Source organism: Mytilus galloprovincialis, chromosome 5 (assembly GCF_965363235.1).
Source record: "Mytilus galloprovincialis chromosome 5, xbMytGall1.hap1.1, whole genome shotgun sequence".
NCBI classification, from domain to species: domain Eukaryota; kingdom Metazoa; phylum Mollusca; class Bivalvia; order Mytilida; family Mytilidae; genus Mytilus; species Mytilus galloprovincialis.
In genome coordinates, this window is record NC_134842.1 from 94594310 (window position 1) to 94612272 (window position 17963).

Sequence of the window (17963 nt, forward strand, 5' to 3'; positions counted from 1 at the left end):
AGTTGGCGTCTTGGCTAAAATTCACACGAAACGAAGCTACATCTTATTGAGACCATGTCCTGTAAATTGTTTAATTTATACTTTTGACTGATAGTTTGGTAAAATATTTTACATTGTTATAAATAAAATATGAGAATTTGAGTCAAATCGGTGAACATGAATTTGGCAGCTACTGCCCCTTTAAATTTGAACAACGCTCATTTCGATACAAAGCATGTTTTCAGTAAATTTCGCCGGTCTGAATAAAAAATTGATAAAATGTATCGCGATTATTATAGTATATGTGCTTCACGGGGAATAGAGTAAGACTGCATATTTCATACTTTTCTTTATCCGATTGTTATCCCGTGGTACCTATATGCGATGGTGATGTCACAAAATGCAAGGCGGATCCCGGGACCCCTGAAAAACCCTCTAAATCAGCCTCTACAATGACTAGACGAATTAAAATAAAGCTAATATTTTTTTGTGAAATGAGACGCTAGACAATGAAATCATATCTTGCCTAGAGTCTAGACAATTCATAGCTTGACAGTTCTGATATGCACTTGTCTGTTGTTGAAATCACATGTTGTTCCATTATATATTTCTGATTTGATTTATTTTGCTTTTGGGTTGCTGTCACATTGATGTAGTTTTCCTTAATCCACGAAAATTGGTACCCACAAAAATAAAAGAGTTCGAAGTAGTAGACAAAAGGCAGTAATACAACCAATTTCATTAACCTTTGTGGAGAATCGAATCAACCATGCATAAAACAAAGAGAGTTTAACGTGTGTGTAAAAAATACTACAATCAGGGGACAAACATTTAATATTCTGGAGACTAGAAGGATGTTTATGCGCTTTGGATATTCATTTTCTGAAGGTAATTTTTTCCCTTTTGTACACAATTATTTCGTTTATTTTGTGTTTCAAAATCCTCCTACACCCCAGAAAATCAAATTGTTGTTCCTTCGGGTAGTTGTTATCCAAACACAACGTAATGATTTACAACACTGTATTTTGGTGTGTTTATGACAAAATCCCCTTCATATGATAACACGGAGTAAATCTACTCTCTTGATTGATTTCAGATAAAATAGGGACGAAAGATACCAAAGTCATAAATCTAAAATAAACTGACAACGCTATGGCTAAAAAAGTAAAAGACAAACAATAGTACACATGACACAACATAGAAAACTAAAGAATAAACAAAACGAACCCCACCAACAACTAGGGGTGATCTCCGGTGCTCCGGAAGGGTAGCAGATCCTCCTCCACATGTGGCACCCGTCGTATTGCTTATGTGATAACGAATAATATATAAAAATATATAAAATAATCTCAATTGAGAAAATATTTATTCAAAGAATCATCTTGTTTCATGTTTAGTCAGTTATAATAGGTGTACAACAATTGGCTCAAATGACAATAGATCTCCTGTTGGTAGTGGCAATCTGTTATATATATATATCTGTTCAAACTACTTTTTGCCAAAGAAAAAACCGTTGCCTACCAAACCATTACCAGCTACAATAAATAAATAAAATAAACAATATTTTCTTAATTCTTTTTAACACATTATAGCTTTAAAATTAATCACAAATCATACCCAAAACTTATTTTGCTAAATTAATACTTTTGTTTTGAATGATTCATATTCCAATTAATTACATTTAAACACACATTGCTTTACATGTTGCATACCAAATACTAAATCTATGTTTGGAACATATCTGTAGTCACAATTTGTTCATAATCAATCTCTGTTTGGAACATATCTGTAGTCACAATTTGTTCATAGTCAACCTCTGTTTGAAACAACACTGCACTCATCAGTCATTAGATTCATATTATGTTAAATCTCTTTTTGAAACATCTCTAGACTACACTTATCTTAATCGTGACCTTGTGAACTTTTGTGTCCTTGTATAAATACTGATGTCTTCTGCTTTCGTACACATCAGTCTGACGAGGTGATCAAATTCGGAGTCTAGATTTTAAAATGAATTATTTGTTATTTACTGAACGTTTTATTCCTGTTGTCTTGGCTGAGTATAGAGTATTCCAGTGACTCCCTAGAAATAACTAATAGCAGTATTTTTGGTGCAAGACGATAACATGTGCAACTATTTATGGCGATAAAAAATTCGACTGATTTGACGAATTTCGTTAAATTCTTTCCATGCAAACAATAACGGTCATCAGGCATGGTCGCTTTTTTTCGTGAATCCAGGATAGAAAACTTCAGAAGAAACCATGAAAATGTGACGTCATATTAGATTTTGACCAATCATTTTAACTAATCTTCACTAGTGAGGGAAAATATTTATTCAAACCGATCAAGAAATGTATAAATGGTACAAGTTTTAGAGATTACTTTGTTAAGACCTCTGACGAATTACGATAACATTTTGACCGAAACATGAAAATTTACTAAATACAAAATATCTTACCAACTCCTCCCCGGAAGATCGATGAAAAAATGCTCAATAAAAAGAGCATATAAAGCAAACCTGAAACAAAAAATACAAATTAGATTGTCGTTTAAAATTCTATACAAAAACAATAACTGTACCATGTGACATTAAAATAATGCCATGTGACCTACTAACGATCTTTGATGAGGGTCTCTGTCTTTTTTAAAAATAAGGAGATGTGGTATAATCGCCAATTAAATAATACTCCTACAATCGATATTTTTTAAATATAAGATTGAATAATCAAAAAATATCCAACAACTAATAGAGTGAGAACCATTGATTGATTTACTTATGATAAAGAAAGTACTTGTAGTTAGCGAATACAATATAGCCAGAATATGAGGTCATTTATAAACATCTTTATTATTTTTTACTTTTGTTTCTGTAATATCTATTTATTTTGCCCATTATTCAATAATTTAATTTTGGATGTAACGCGTCTTCTGATTGGCTGACGTTATTTTGTTATGAGCCCATAGACATAATTTAGTCATGTGACCGTGACGTCATCAACGTTTTTTTCATGGTTTTCTACGGTTTAAAATGGGATTTAGAATTGAATTATAAGAAATGACTTTAATATTTTTTTGTCTATTCGAAATAACATAAAAAATGTGGTGCACACTGTTAAATAACCCGCTACGCGCGTTATTCAGTGTGCACCAAATTTTTTATGTTAATATTTCTTCATAGACAGAAAAAATATTACAGTCATTCCTTAAATATTTTTTATATATAAGCACACCATTATTTTCTATTCCTATGTTTTGCTACTTTACATATTTTGCTCCTTATTCTGCACTCTTTGTCCATATCTTCCCAACAAGAACCGTACAAAAAATCGTGGATGATCGTAGGTGCTCCGGAAGGGTACAAATCTAAGCAATAAGAAATAACTGCTACTTACCGAGAATACCTCCTCCACCGATGCCGCCTCCTCCTGTATTAACATTATTTCCTCCTCTCCTTATAATAATTGGCTGTCCACCACCTCCTCGTCGACCTTCAGGTGCTGGAACTGGATATCTATATGGTATAGGCACAACATTAGCCCCAGGAGGTATATTTAACCCCCCTGGAGGTCGAAATCCACCAAACCCAGGAGGACCACCAATGCCACCAAAGCCAACACCGCGTTGTAATATTGCAGAAGACTTGTAGACTAATGCTAAAAGGAGTACTGTAACGAAGGTCCTCATTTTTTCTGACTGCAAAGAAGCTGCAAGGAAGCTACAAACATAACATACACCATTACTAGATTCATACGCTCTAAAACTATTTACACCATTACTAGATTCATACTCTCTAAAAAAAATTATATCTACCTCACCTAAACGATAGATTTGATTGAGCTTTTTTGAATTTAAATGTCGGTAAACACAAAATTTCCAAGAATATCTTCAAAACCAAGGAGCTAAGATATTAGTTATAAGGTCCTTACGAATTTAATCTAGGAATTAAAGCATAACAAAAAACACTGCAAGTCAAAGAGGTGTAATATTGGTTGCAAGAATCTAACTTTATTTATAATTTATAATGAATGACGTTATAGCCTGTTTTCACACGACAATTTACAATGACAGTAATTATCAGAGTATTTATCTTGTATAAACAATAGTTTCTATAAATTTCAATATGTCTAGTATTCTGTTAAATATTGAAATGAAAATTGGAATGGTAATTTGTCTCAAATTGGCACAAAATAGTTTTCTGTATTTTCAATAACTACTTTCACTAATAAAATGTTGTTTGGTTAATCACAGACCTTCTTCAAATCGTTTGGGTTGACGGATTTTTAAAACGAATGTTCATGCGAAGGTGTGCAACCTTCCCAAACCGAAGCGAAAATTCTACTCTCAAAATGAAAGATATCAATATAGCAGCGGTTGTTAATATCTTTATAAAATTAAGGAGATGTAGTATCAAGTTGCCAATGAAACAAATATTCACCAGAGTTCAAATGTACAAGTATTCCTATATATATTCACTGAAATTGTCGACCTTAGAAATAAAATTAATAAACACGCAATATCTTAAAATGAAATGAACGATATTTACATTAATTATTCTGTAAATTATATTTTTGCTAAATTAATTACACCTTAAATTTTCATACCTGTTTTTTAGCAGCACTTGAATGGTACAAATGTCAGTTTAGCACGTGACATTATATATACAAACCATCCCCATATTTTAACCAATCAAAAAGAATATACTATGATAAGTTCCTTTTTGCCAATGTAATCGTCAATCATTTTTGTTCTTCCGATTCATGTTTACTTGTCGGAGTACTACTTTAAAATTAGGACATCAAGACTTCATGTGACATCTTTTTTAATTTCTTTCCTCATAATATATGTAGAACAAAATGCCCCAAAACAGGACAGCATGAATCTTATTAAATAGATATTAGATAAAACTAGGCGCGCTTAAAATACAAAAAAAAAAACGAATAACACATGGAACAGGATACATTGATCTCTACTGGATACATGGACACACTAAAGCGGGGCTGAAAGTACCCATAATCTTGCTTTCTATATCAAATGGGTGGTGACGCTAAAATCCAGCTACCAACCAAATGACCACTTAAAACTCCGAAACAGTGGTAATGTTGTCTATGCTAGGCTATGTTATTTTTTGTCACCGCTGTTTCGGACCACAAACTTGAACAAGTAAATAACTTACTATGAGACATAATTTTGAAAGTAGAATCAAGATGATTGTGCTCGCAATTACATGAAGCTAGATAAGATAGCACTACATGTATCTTCTGGATAATGTCTGCTGTTAAAAAAAACTCCGAATCATATATAAAACTCAAAGGAAGTTGCTGCTGTTACGTGAAAAATTGAGTTCACTTATTAAAAACATATAAGACATTAATATTTATTCAAAGTCTGAATATGAGAAATAATTCAAACGAAAAAACTAACGGTTTGACTCTGGATAAAACAGTCAGCGAAAAACAAACATGACAGACATGAACCAACGACCACTACTGATTGACAAAGCTTCTGACACTTTGTAAAACGAACAGAACAAACCAGTGTTATGATGGTGACGAGTACAATTCTAACTATACGGAACATCGTGGATGTATAGGGTCAAACAACCCGTTTTTTAATGTTTGGTGTCGTGTGTCGCATAGGTGTAAATTTGCGCCTGTAAAATTTAGGATTGTCCCTCTTATCTAGTTGCAAAGGCCTGACAAAAATGGAAACAACATTTTAGCAATTTCAATGAGTTCAAAGCGCTTTCCTGTATTTATCTCCATCAGGGTTTATGCTTAAATTCAAAAATTTGACAGCCAACTGATGAATAAGGACCAAAACAGTTTAGTAGCTATATATTGCCAAAAAAGAATATAAAATACACCAAAAATACTATTGTATAATGTTTTTATTAGTTGATGCTCTGACATATAGTTTTGATATTGATAAATGTGTATTTTTGAGAATACGAAGAAGAAGGTGTTGTATGATTGCCAGTTAGACAACTCGTCAATGTATAAAACGTTAAAGGTTGAGAAGTATATATAAGAAAGTTAGTTGCATTTTTTAATAGGCTGAAGATAAATGTCTAAATGTCTTATTAATAACAGGTAGATCTTAAACCGGGAATCATAATATCATAACTTAAATACAGAAGTACTTAAGTACAGGTCAGTGGTCTATTCAGAAAATGTTTTTCTGCATACGAACTTCCTCAATGTCATTAATACATTTGACCTTTAATAGTCTTCTTCGTTGGAGATTCATGTTTTCTACGTTCGAGATTTTAACGACATTAGTTCATTGATTGATGGATTAACGAATTGGTGTGTAATGGTTTTTTACGCACTATTGTACTGCGATATTTCCGAAATTCGTGGCAACAATATTTTTTGGTTTTGTTGAGGAATTTAAGCCAACTGCTGAAGGGATCCAACGACATTAGAGAACAACCCATTTACCTTTAAAAAGGGGGAGGGGGTACTGTTTCTTCCTAAAAAGACCTTCTGAACCCCTCCCCCAATTTGATACAAAAAAAAATCCGTTCACGCAGATGACTAAAACAATTCTGAATGCAGATTCGCCACAAACCTTACGGTGTTTTTGAGAAAAAAAATGATTGATAGTGTGGAAAAACCATCAGATGCAAGCTCTTGAATACCGAATCAATTGGGAAATATTTCGTATGCAGATGAAATTGATATATCTATTGCCTGGCACAAAGGTGATTGAAACTAGCCAATAGGCGGATGAAGCCGTGTCTAATATTTTATTCAATTTCTAGTTCTGAAGAATATATTTACTGAGCCCAATCAGAATATTTAGACTGTAAATTTATCTGAACGTAAAACTAATTGATATGGCTTCTGTTATCTTTTTTTAAAATTGAGATAAGTATCATAAAAAAAACTCCGAATCAAATCAAAATAAGAGGCGGTCGGCAAGGTTAGGCGCACAGTTTGTTCCCATAGTAATGATGATGATTTGTTCAAAACGTCTACATGTACCTTCACAATCAGCAAACATGTTGAACTGAATGCTGATCACTTGTTTCTCCTAGTATCATGCTTTACCTTTTTTCTTCACTATTATGAAAATATGCCTCATGATATTCCAAAGTAATGACGTTATAGCGTATAATACAAAGTTTATATTGAAAAGCGTTGTGAATTATTTCTTTTAGACGATTTTTCAATTTAATACGAGAAATGGTTGTATACAGGGTTGAAAAATCAAAAGTTTTGATTTAATTGATTTCATAGAAAGTCTTTAAAATCAATATTCAAAATATCCAGAAGCTCTTTAGAGTTATTTAGATTCCACATACGCTAGTAAACAGTTTAACAGTATTTCTGAAGACCCTCTTTCACCGCGGACAGAATGTCTGTACTATGCACAATTCCTTTGGAATACATACAGAGCCGGCAATTTGCCGTTGTTTCTACGGAATGTTTTGAAGCTTAGATATCCAATACAAACAAGGTAAGTCTTCAGATTTGCTGCCCAAAGTAATGAACATGTCCACAAACAATGATTTGTATTATGATAGGTTATTTGTAGAAACGACCGTCCGTAATTCATTGTTAAATTGACACAAACACAAACAAAAAACAGAGGAGCAAGCTATGTTTATAGTACGTTCGACTTATTTAACCAAGCCACATTATTTATGTATGTGCCTGTCCCAAGTCAGGAGCCTGTTATTCGGTGGATGTCGTTTGTTTATGTGTTACATATTTGTTTTTCGTTCTTTTTTTATATATAAATAAGGCCGTTAGTTTTCTCGTTTGAATTGTTTTACATTGTCATATCGGTGCCTTTTATAGCTGACTATGCGGTATGGGCTTTGCTCATTGTTGAAGGCCGTACGGTGACCTATAGTTGTTAATGTCGATGTCATTTTTGTATCTTGTGGACAGTTTTCTCATTTGCAATCATACCACATCTTTTTTTATATTATGTTTATGAAAGGTAATAACAAAAACACTGCATCCCACCTTAAATCTAAACTTTTCAATAGACGTTTAAGATTCATCCGAGTACTCAGATCTTTTGACATTAATAAATAGTTATCAAAGATACCAGGATTATAATTTAGTACGCCAGACGTGCGTTTCGTCTGCATAAGACTCATCAGTGACGCTCACATCAAAATATTTATAAAGCCAAACAAGTACAAAGTCGAAGAGCATTGAGAATCCTTATTTCCAAAAAGTTGTGCCAAATACGGCTAAGGTTATCTATGCCTGGGATAAGAAAATCTTAGTTTTTCGAAAAATTCAAAGTTTTGTTAACAGGAAATTCATAAAAATGACCACATTATTGATATTCATGTCAACACCGAAGTGTTGACTACTGGGCTAGTGATACCCTTAGGAACGAAACGTCCACCAGCAGTGGCATCGACCCAGTGGTGTAAATAGTTATCAAGAAAAGTACCAGGATTATAATTTTGTACGCCAGACGCGAGTTTCGTCTACATAAAACTCATCAATGACGCTCACACCAAAATATTTATAAAGCCAAACAAGTACAAAGTTTAAGAGCATTGAGGATCCAAATTTCCAAAAAGTTGTGCCAAATACCATTAAAGCCGTAAGGGACTTATGATTCACCGAAATCTCATCCTTATCAAATAATATGCCATGAGTACTCATTTATATTCCTTATTTTTTACAAGACACTTGTTGCAGTGCGATTTATATACATACATTTTTTTGAAGTTTTGTCCGAAAGAACAACACCATATCTATTGTAAAGAGATGACAGACATTCGACAGCTTGTTTTTCTCTAAAAAAGGGCTTTGGTCAATATGGTTTAGCTAGCTATAAAACAAGGTTCAATCCACCATTTTCTACATAAGTTAATGCCTGTACCGAGTCAGGACTATGACAGTTGTTATCCATTTGATGTGTTTGAGCTTTTGGTTTTGCCATTTGATTAGGAACTTTCCTTTTTGAGTTTTCCTCGGAGTTCAGTATTTTTGTGATTTTACCTCCTACATAAGAAAATGTCTATACCAAGCCAGGGATATGACAGTTGTCATCCATTCGTTTGACTGATGTGTTTTAGCTTTAGATTTTGCGAAATTCTTAGAGACTTTCAGTTAAGAATATTCCTCGGAGTTCAATAGTTTTGTTATTTTACAGTTTTTGCAAAACTGACAAGGAAGAAGTAAACAATGTCATCGTAATGGCATCGTAATCACAATATCCGATGTCGTCAATTAATATAAACAAATCAAGTACGTCAATAATATATTACACTACAGTCAATGATATTGTACAAATCAACTTAAGAAAAGTATCTTCGTGTATTCCCGTTGTCAACACTTTTTGAAAGAAATATATTTAAACTTTAAAACCAATGCCGCTTTATAAAATGTCGTTTATAAATGGGTCAGTGTTATTCCACATGCGACAATGTGATTCTATAGCCGTTTCAAAAAGTACATACTAAAAGTACCAAAGTGAGAAAAGGCTAAACTCGGGTGACTCTCCTTTCTTCTGGGGTTACATAATCGGCGGACTTTAATAAATTCAAAAAGGGAAAATCCTAATCAAATGGGAAAAACCAAAAGCTCAAACACATCGAGCGAATGGATAACAACTGTCATAGTCTCAACAAACGACTGCATTCCAAGCTAAATGTCCTAGCGTTTTTACAGCGGAAGAGGTAAATCCTGACTGAATACTATTAATTACAAATAGTCTTAAAAAATAGAGCTAACGCCATAAACTTAAAACAATACTGGGTATAATGTCTTGTAATGAATACCATTAGTGTATTTATTGAATGTGAGCCTTGCATAGTTTTGATTGCCAGGACTTATGACTTTAATAATGGCACCAATGTCTACCCGCTGTAGATAGCCTCACAGTGTGTTTTTCGCAAACCTTATCAATCCAAAGCTGTTCGTATTCAGATGACAGAAATATTGTATGTAATCAATTATCAAAAAAGTTCATCATGAATACTAGGTTTAAACTATTTAACTACGGACATTTCGTCCATTTTGCTTTGAATGTATCTTCGTCTTGTGAATCTAACTTTTTTTTTGTAATTTGTTTGTTTTTGACATAAAGACAGAAAACAATCAAGCAGGATTACACACATGTACAGTTTCAAGTATGGTCTTAAAGATATTTTCATTATATGACAACTCTAAATAGCAAGACATATAACTATAATTTTCGTACCAGTTATAAAATATTTAAATCACTAGGACAGATTGTAATGGCAACCATTTTTTATCTATATATTCTTTTTGTGTAGGCGATAAGAAATTTACTGTATGTTGTTCTATTCTTCTACAGTATTTTAAATATGCAATACTACCTTTCACAGAAGGTTTTTCTCCTGAATTTTTACAGCTATAAATATAAAATTTTAAAATCAACATTATATGTTGTACTACATTATATGGGTCAAAAGTTTCCCCAATACCAAAAATAACATCTTTTGCCTCTATATGTTTAAGGCCAAATCCACATTTTAATAATAAATCTTGAAGTGCTATCCAAATATTTTTGCTGTATATACATTCCCAAAAAATATGCAATAAGCTTTCTTTGGTATCAGTGCAAAAAGTGCACATTTCTGTTTCTATTAAACCACATTTATAAAGAAAAGAGTTTGTGTATACAATTCTATGTAATTCTGAAGTTTTGTGTTTTTTTGTTGCTTGAAATGCCATCGAATTAATTTTTCCCCAATCATCAATCTTAACACATAAATCATCAGACCATTTATTTTGTGATCTTAAAGGATTTTCTTTAATTTTTTTCTAGAAATAATTGATAAAAATATTTACATGTTTTTTTTTTTATCAATTTTGAGTTTTTCTACAATATCATTTTCAATAATATCTAATCTACCATGATCTGAAATGATTTTCTTCCAGATATCTGGAATTGCACTAACAAGACCATAATATTCAACAAAATTGGTTTTAACTGCATACTGAGTTTTAAGCTGCTCAAATGTCAGTATGTTTTTCCCATCTGAGATTAGATCATTTATAAAAAATATACCATCATTACAATAATTTTCAAAAATAAATGGCTTTCCACATCTTTTAATGTTGATATTCAGCCAAATGGGTTGACTCAGGATATTAATAGGATTGTTTTCATTTTTCACCTTCTCTGGCTTCAATTTAGCCAGATTTAGAAAAAATGTCCCTCCAAAAAGGATTTAACTTTTTTGCAATTTTTTCCAGACCCTCTTTTGTCAGATACAATATTTATGAATCTAACTTGCACTACGAAGATAGTATCCTCATCGAAGATAATGGTTTACATTCCAATCATTAAAGCGTAATTTTCCGACCTAAATTCAAATTTGTAGGCACACTAATATGAAAGCTTCTTACCTTTTTTTTAAATGGTAGTAGAATCGCAAACTATGGAGGTTGTGGATCGTCAAACTCTAGAGGTATAGGTACAGCTGGATGTAAAGGTACAGCTTACAGCAAGAGGTAAAGGTACAGCTAGAGGTAAAGGTACAGCTGCAGGTAAAGGTACAGCTGCAGGTAAACGTAGGTTGATATATCTTCATTCTTTTTGGTGATTTGAGAAGCGATGCATTGTGTGCCTCAACCACTGGTGTAAACACTTTGCACGTTTCGTCTATTCGGTGTTGATAGTTGCTTCTTTGAATGTTTTGTTTTGGCATTATGCGTATTCCTACCTGGTACATCACGCTGTTCATGATCAGTAATCTTAAGAATAAAAATCTATTTTTATTCATATTGCTGAACAGTGTCAATACTGTTGAAGATCATCGACCAGTATTGATACGTGTTAATCAGTGTTGATCTGTATGAAGTCATTGAATTTGAATAAATATCTAAAGAGTTTCCCATCCAGATACGGAGCAATTAAGAAAAGGTTTGCAGTCACTTTTAAATAATGTCCATTCAAATCACAGAGCAACTGAACAACACACTATAGTCGGTTGATGTGCAATCTGTAATTGAGTGTCTGCGACATTACCTTTAGTTTGGTTTACATGGATGATGCCTTAGAGTTGAATTACACTTCAGCTGTAGTTCTGTTATTTTACAATAATATGCATAAAAAGTAAAGTATAACAAATACCGAATTTTGAGTAAAATATAATCGGAAAATCCATAATCAAATGGCAAAATTAAAAAAAAACTAATGTTTTATTCTTATTATCATTTCATGAATCATCATTGTATCTGTTGGTCATTTTTAGCACCTTGCTCACATAGGAAAAGGGGCGATAAGTGTTTCATAGTTCTACGTTCTAAATTGGAGGGAGTGAATTGTTGGTCTGACAGCTAAAGAGATAAACAAGTTTCTTAAAAGTTTTGATTTCCTTTATTCTTAATCTAAGGTCAATTTGTATTAAAATAAATCCTATCTGGGCATAATGCGACTTATATTGCAAAATTCACAGCTCAATTAAATATGACTGTAATGTATGATTATAGAAAACACTTGAAATTCAATTTCAGACTACAGGAACATGAACTAACAATATCAAGATAAATTTTGGTTGATGTTTCCTTGTTTGTCCTACTCCTAAATTTTACAATGAGTTTTGTAAAAAAAAAGGTTTTGATTTGCCTAGGAATATTTTTTTTCATCAGATGTCATTAATGGACTATTCATTGATCAATTATGCAGTTGTGATCATGAAACAACATTGATTTACTATTAGTTAATCAAATGTAAGGTCGAAAGTTTCATTTGAGGCAATGTATATGTTTGGGATGAATTTATTCAGTGTTTACATTAGGCAATGATATCTGCGAAATACATGGAATGACGGGTAAAGATCAAATAATATAATATAAAATCTTCTTTTTCTTAAACAACCTGTGTTTTAATATTCGATAACACAGAAACAATTTGCTGTCCATTCATAACAATTTCAGACAGTTTTTTTATATATAAATTCATATTGCAAGGGTGGGAAAAAATAAAAAAGTATTGGTCATCGTGCTATTTTTCAAAGCTACAAGTCGTGCAAAACTGCCCAAATTTGTATAGATTGTTAGTGAAAAAACACATTTTTGGTGAATAAAAAGAAAGAAAAATAGAGGCTCTCAAGAGTCTGTTTCGCTTGCCTGTATCTACTGGGGTTTTGGAAATCATATAAACTAAGGTTAAAATTATAATACATAGTATTAAATACCCTTATAATGATTTGGGTCGAGTTTGGTTTAATTAGGCCCAATATTTGAATTAAAAGCAAGTCCTCCAATTGAAGTCTTACACTAGTTACTGAAGCCACCTATTCATTATTTAAATTAGTTTTCAAGTTGTAACAATTTGAAACTTCTATAGTTCATCCGTATGTTCTTTTTGCCATGCCTGCCATGTTGTTTGGATGGTATGGACTTCGGAAACATATTTCTTTCAATATACACTATTGAAAATTGTCGCTAAGTTTAATCTTTTTAGCCATGAAGAATAAGAGGAGAGATTTCTGTAAATTATTTCAGCTAAATGCTTCGCCGATCTCAGACTATACGCATGTGCTGAGGTCGCAAACAATGAACAATGAATAGCTGGGGCAAGTTTGGACACAATATTCAAGCCTGATACTGTCTCAATTTAGATTGTGGTCTTAATATTTTAAATAAGATTGAAACACCCTCGAATTTTACTTTTTTTTTTTAATTTAAAAGTTCAATTAACTATAAATGGCAATAACGTCTTAAGGGTTCAATTGACAATTGTGATCTTATTGTCTTATTTGTAGATCAAAATTTATTTGCTGTTTACAGTTTATGGATCTCCTGTAGTTGGTGATCGCAATACTGGTATACTAGTATTGTGCACAATACTGGTATAAAAATTTTGTACCAGTATTGTATTCCAGTATTGTACCAGTATTGTGTTTTTTTAATAAACAATACATATAGGTAATTAATCTTTTATCAAAGGTGTCACATATACATGCATAATGATATTAACATATGACATGACAATTTTATATGGAATGATTGTATGTTCAACTGATGATGCCATTGATGGTACACTGTGATTGTAATCAAAGAAAGTTTTAAATCTTCTGATGTTTTTTTTCTTTTAAAAGGGAACTGTACTGTCTCAGCATTTTAACAAACTCTTTACTTTCTTCTATGTTTTCTTCCAGCTCTCTTTTAGCAAGACTCAATAGTATATTTTAGTGGATTTTATATTGACATTGATGCTGTTATAGCTTCGGTATCATCAGCATTGGTATTGTTTATTTCTTCTTCAGATGGCATTTCTGTAACTCCCACTTCCTATATTGGTATTTAGGTATTAAGTCTGTTGACTTTCTCTTACGCCTACTAGATTACAAGCTTGTTTAGATAGCACCTGTACAGCTCTCTTACTGTAGGAGTGCATGTCTAATACATGTATTAGTATTTGAGTATTTGTATCAGTAGATATATCTGTTTCAAATTGTATTTCCCATGGTTCTGAATCCGCTGCTTTAACTAGTTGATTTGATTAATATTATAATCAGGTTTCCCTATGAAGCAACTTTTTATGTTAAATGGATATTGATATCTTTTATTGAGAAAGATTAATCAGAAAATAAAGACCAACAAATGCATATATGATCTAAGTACATGTATACATGTATTAAAATATCTGTAAAAATTATACGATGACATATAGTGTAATAATTTGCTTGAATTTATTAAAATTAATAATAACTCAGATATTTTATCTCAATTGAATTAAATAAAATATAGAAATATGTTAAAATTATTAACAATTATTTATATAACTAACAGTTGTTTGAATAATATGAGTTAATTACAATAATCTTTAGTTTATTTGTACAAGTATAGTTATTATTTTTAACTGGATGTTAATTGATTTCACAATTATCCTCTATAATCTTTTTGAGTTCATTTAATCTCCCTTGGACCTTCAATGTCTAATTTTGATTAAAATTCACTTTTCATTATACACCTTAAAGTATAGTCAACAATACAACTACAATACTTGTATATCAGTACTGTACCAGTATTGTTGTTTCTTAAAAAAAAGTTACAATACTGGTACAAAATTTTTATACCAGTATAATTGTGGACAATACTGGTATACGAGTATTGCGATCACCAACTACAGGAGATCCCAGTTTATTTCTATTTATAATAATATGTAAGATAATTTAGAGGCAGAAACACAACAAGAGCTAGGTTGTCAGATTTGCACTAAATGCTTTAGTTTCAGAGATATAAGCCAACAATTGCCCATGACGGTCATGTTGGTTAGCAGACAGCTCCATCTAACATGTTTTTAAACTAGATACCCTAATGATGATTGTGGCCTGGTTTTGTAAAATTTGTCAGTAGTTTCAGACGAGAAGTTTTTTTTAAAAGATTACAAAAATTTACGAAAAATTGTGAAAACTTAACTATAAGAGCAATAACTCCTTAAGGGACCAATTGACCAAATTGTCATGATGACTTATTTGTAGATCTTATTAAGTTGAACATTATTGCTGTTTTCACATGTTTCAGTTAAAGCTATCTATAATAGAATTCAAGATAATAACCAAAAACTGCCAAATGTCCATAAAATTACCAATTCAGGGGCAGCAACGCAACAACAGGTTTTCTGTTTTGTCTGAAAATTTCAGGGCAGATAGAACTTATTTTGATGAACTTTTTATCACCCAACGTCAGATTTGCTATAAATGCCTTAGTTTCTGAGATATAAACCAAAAACTGCATTTACCCCTATTTCTCTTTTTAGCCATTTCGGCCATGTTGGTTGGCAGGTGGGATAATCGAACACATTCTTTTAAAACTACATACCCTAATGATGATTTGGGCCAAGTTTGACTAAACTTTGACCAATAGTCTTTACTACCTCAGGATAAGACTACCTTTGGCAATACTTTAAGAATTGTTTGGACCTCAATGCCCTTTAACTTCATCCTTTATTTGGCCCTTTCAATATTTTGGGATTCGAGCGTCACTGATGAGTCTTTTGTAGACGAAACGCGCGTCTGGCGTTAATATGAAATTTCAATCCTGGTATCGATGATAAGTTTATATAGAGAAGAAGATTTTTTTAAAAGTTAACGGACGACAATGGACGACGACTGACGACAGAGGCCAAGTGGTAAGAAAAACACACTTGACCCATTGATCCAGGGGAGCTAAAAAAAAAGAAGTGTCACCGAACTTGTTTTTCTGCTATATGTAAAAAATGAAAATTACATTATCATTCTAGTATGCCATTTTTACCATAAGATTTATCTCCTCTTAAATAACCAAATTGAAAATTGATTCTTAAAACATAAACATTTGGTTTTGTTTAGTGTTATGGAAAAGGCAATGAATTCCCCTTTTTGTCTTTATTCAAATAAGCAGTCTTACATATTAATTGCAAATATGTATCAAATTTGAAGATTTAGGCAAAGAACCTGACCGATTTTATACTGTACAATCCAAGATGGCGGTATACAGTGAAACTTTCTTAATCAGTATAACACCACCGATCCAAGATTCACCAAAATGACCCCCGTTACAGGAAAGCGAAATGAACACGAATAAAGTATATTGACATCTCTATGAAACATTACCTGAATGCAAAAACTTAAACTTAGTTTTGAGACAAAGTGCGAATCGCAAGACATAAAGGTTAATTTGATAAGAGATAAACACCTTAGTGAACCGCAGAAGTGTTATGTACTATTTTAAGTACATAACAACGGAAGTACCGTCTCCAAGATTTCAACGATGAGGAAATACATGGATCATTTTAAAAGCATCAGCTTCGGAAGATTAAAAACAAATGGTAACACATCTAAAAAAAATCTCGCAACGGCGTACATACATTGTGCATTTGTCTGTTTCAAATGGGTAGGTTACTTCGCGACAATTGGTATGTTAAAATCTGACATGAATAAAATAGTTAATCCAATATTTTTTTTGGTTTAAAATGTTCTTTGTTTAGACATGTTTTAACTGTGATTCTGTTGAATAAACAAACCTTCTAAGATTGTCCTAGTCTTCCTGTGTATTATCTTCTATCAAAAACCTGCATCCCAAATGTGAATGCTTGTTTTGTGGTTTCAGACTTGTTTATTTTTGCATTCTATTGCTTTTGAAAGTTTATCAATGTCTTGATCATAATTGTCTCAAATCTGCTTAGTTGTTGCATAATCCACTGTTTTGAAGCAGCAGACTTGATGCTTTTGGCGTGCCCAGTAACTGGGCATGATAATCACTCAAGTATAAGTATTCAAACAAAGTAACCATGTTAAATCCTATTTGTGCATGAAGTCCAAATGTATTTATTCATAATGAAAATAGCACATTGTCAATGGTCCCTTCAGGTATCATTTTAACAATCGAAAGTATGCATACACCACTGCACCACTGTGTTATCATAAATGCCCGGATTTTAAAACTCGACCATAATATCGCAAAGATGTCTAGTGTCATTCAACCTAGTCATATACATCAGAAACTATCCGTCATTATACATGTTATAATAAAACATGCATCACATAAGAAAAAATAACAACATCCTGAAGACTGACGTGATGTATCTAGTATTAGCATGTACCTGCTTGTGTTCATGTACTGCTATCAAATCACAAATCAAGTCATCAGTTTGTTCAAGGTTGGTACAATGTATTATGTAATTTTGCAGACTTCATGTGATCGCCATTAAATTACCATTTCATATCTAATAAGTTCTAGTATTTCCAGGAATATTCCACTGTATACGAGCTTTCCCTGTCATTTCCAGTGAAAAGGTTTTTGATCATATACTCGTTACTAGCATTTCTAACCAACCTGAATTCACACCATAAGAAATATGATATTATCTGAAGACATGACGTTTCTAGTTGTCGCATAAACATGTGGTAGCCTGTATATATTGCAGATTGCAGTCAAATCAATTTATAAGCTTCGGCTGGATGTTCAGCATATACAGTATATTCTTCCTCTGTAACCCCATTCACTTTTATAGAACTTAGATGATTAAATTTTTCATTACCA

The 17963-nt window shown here is 32.3% G+C and overlaps 1 long non-coding RNA gene across 1 annotated transcript; it reads right to left on the bottom strand.

The window, feature by feature from the left end:
* Positions 1-1328: 1328 nt before the first annotated feature.
* Positions 1329-17595, bottom strand: LOC143074849 (uncharacterized). Its single transcript, XR_012978122.1, has 4 exons — positions 16945-17595; positions 3375-3697; positions 2441-2500; positions 1329-1514 (listed from the first exon to the last, which is right to left on the bottom strand). It is a non-coding gene; the product is annotated as an uncharacterized LOC143074849 (long non-coding RNA).
* Between the last annotated feature and the right edge of the window lie 368 nt (positions 17596-17963).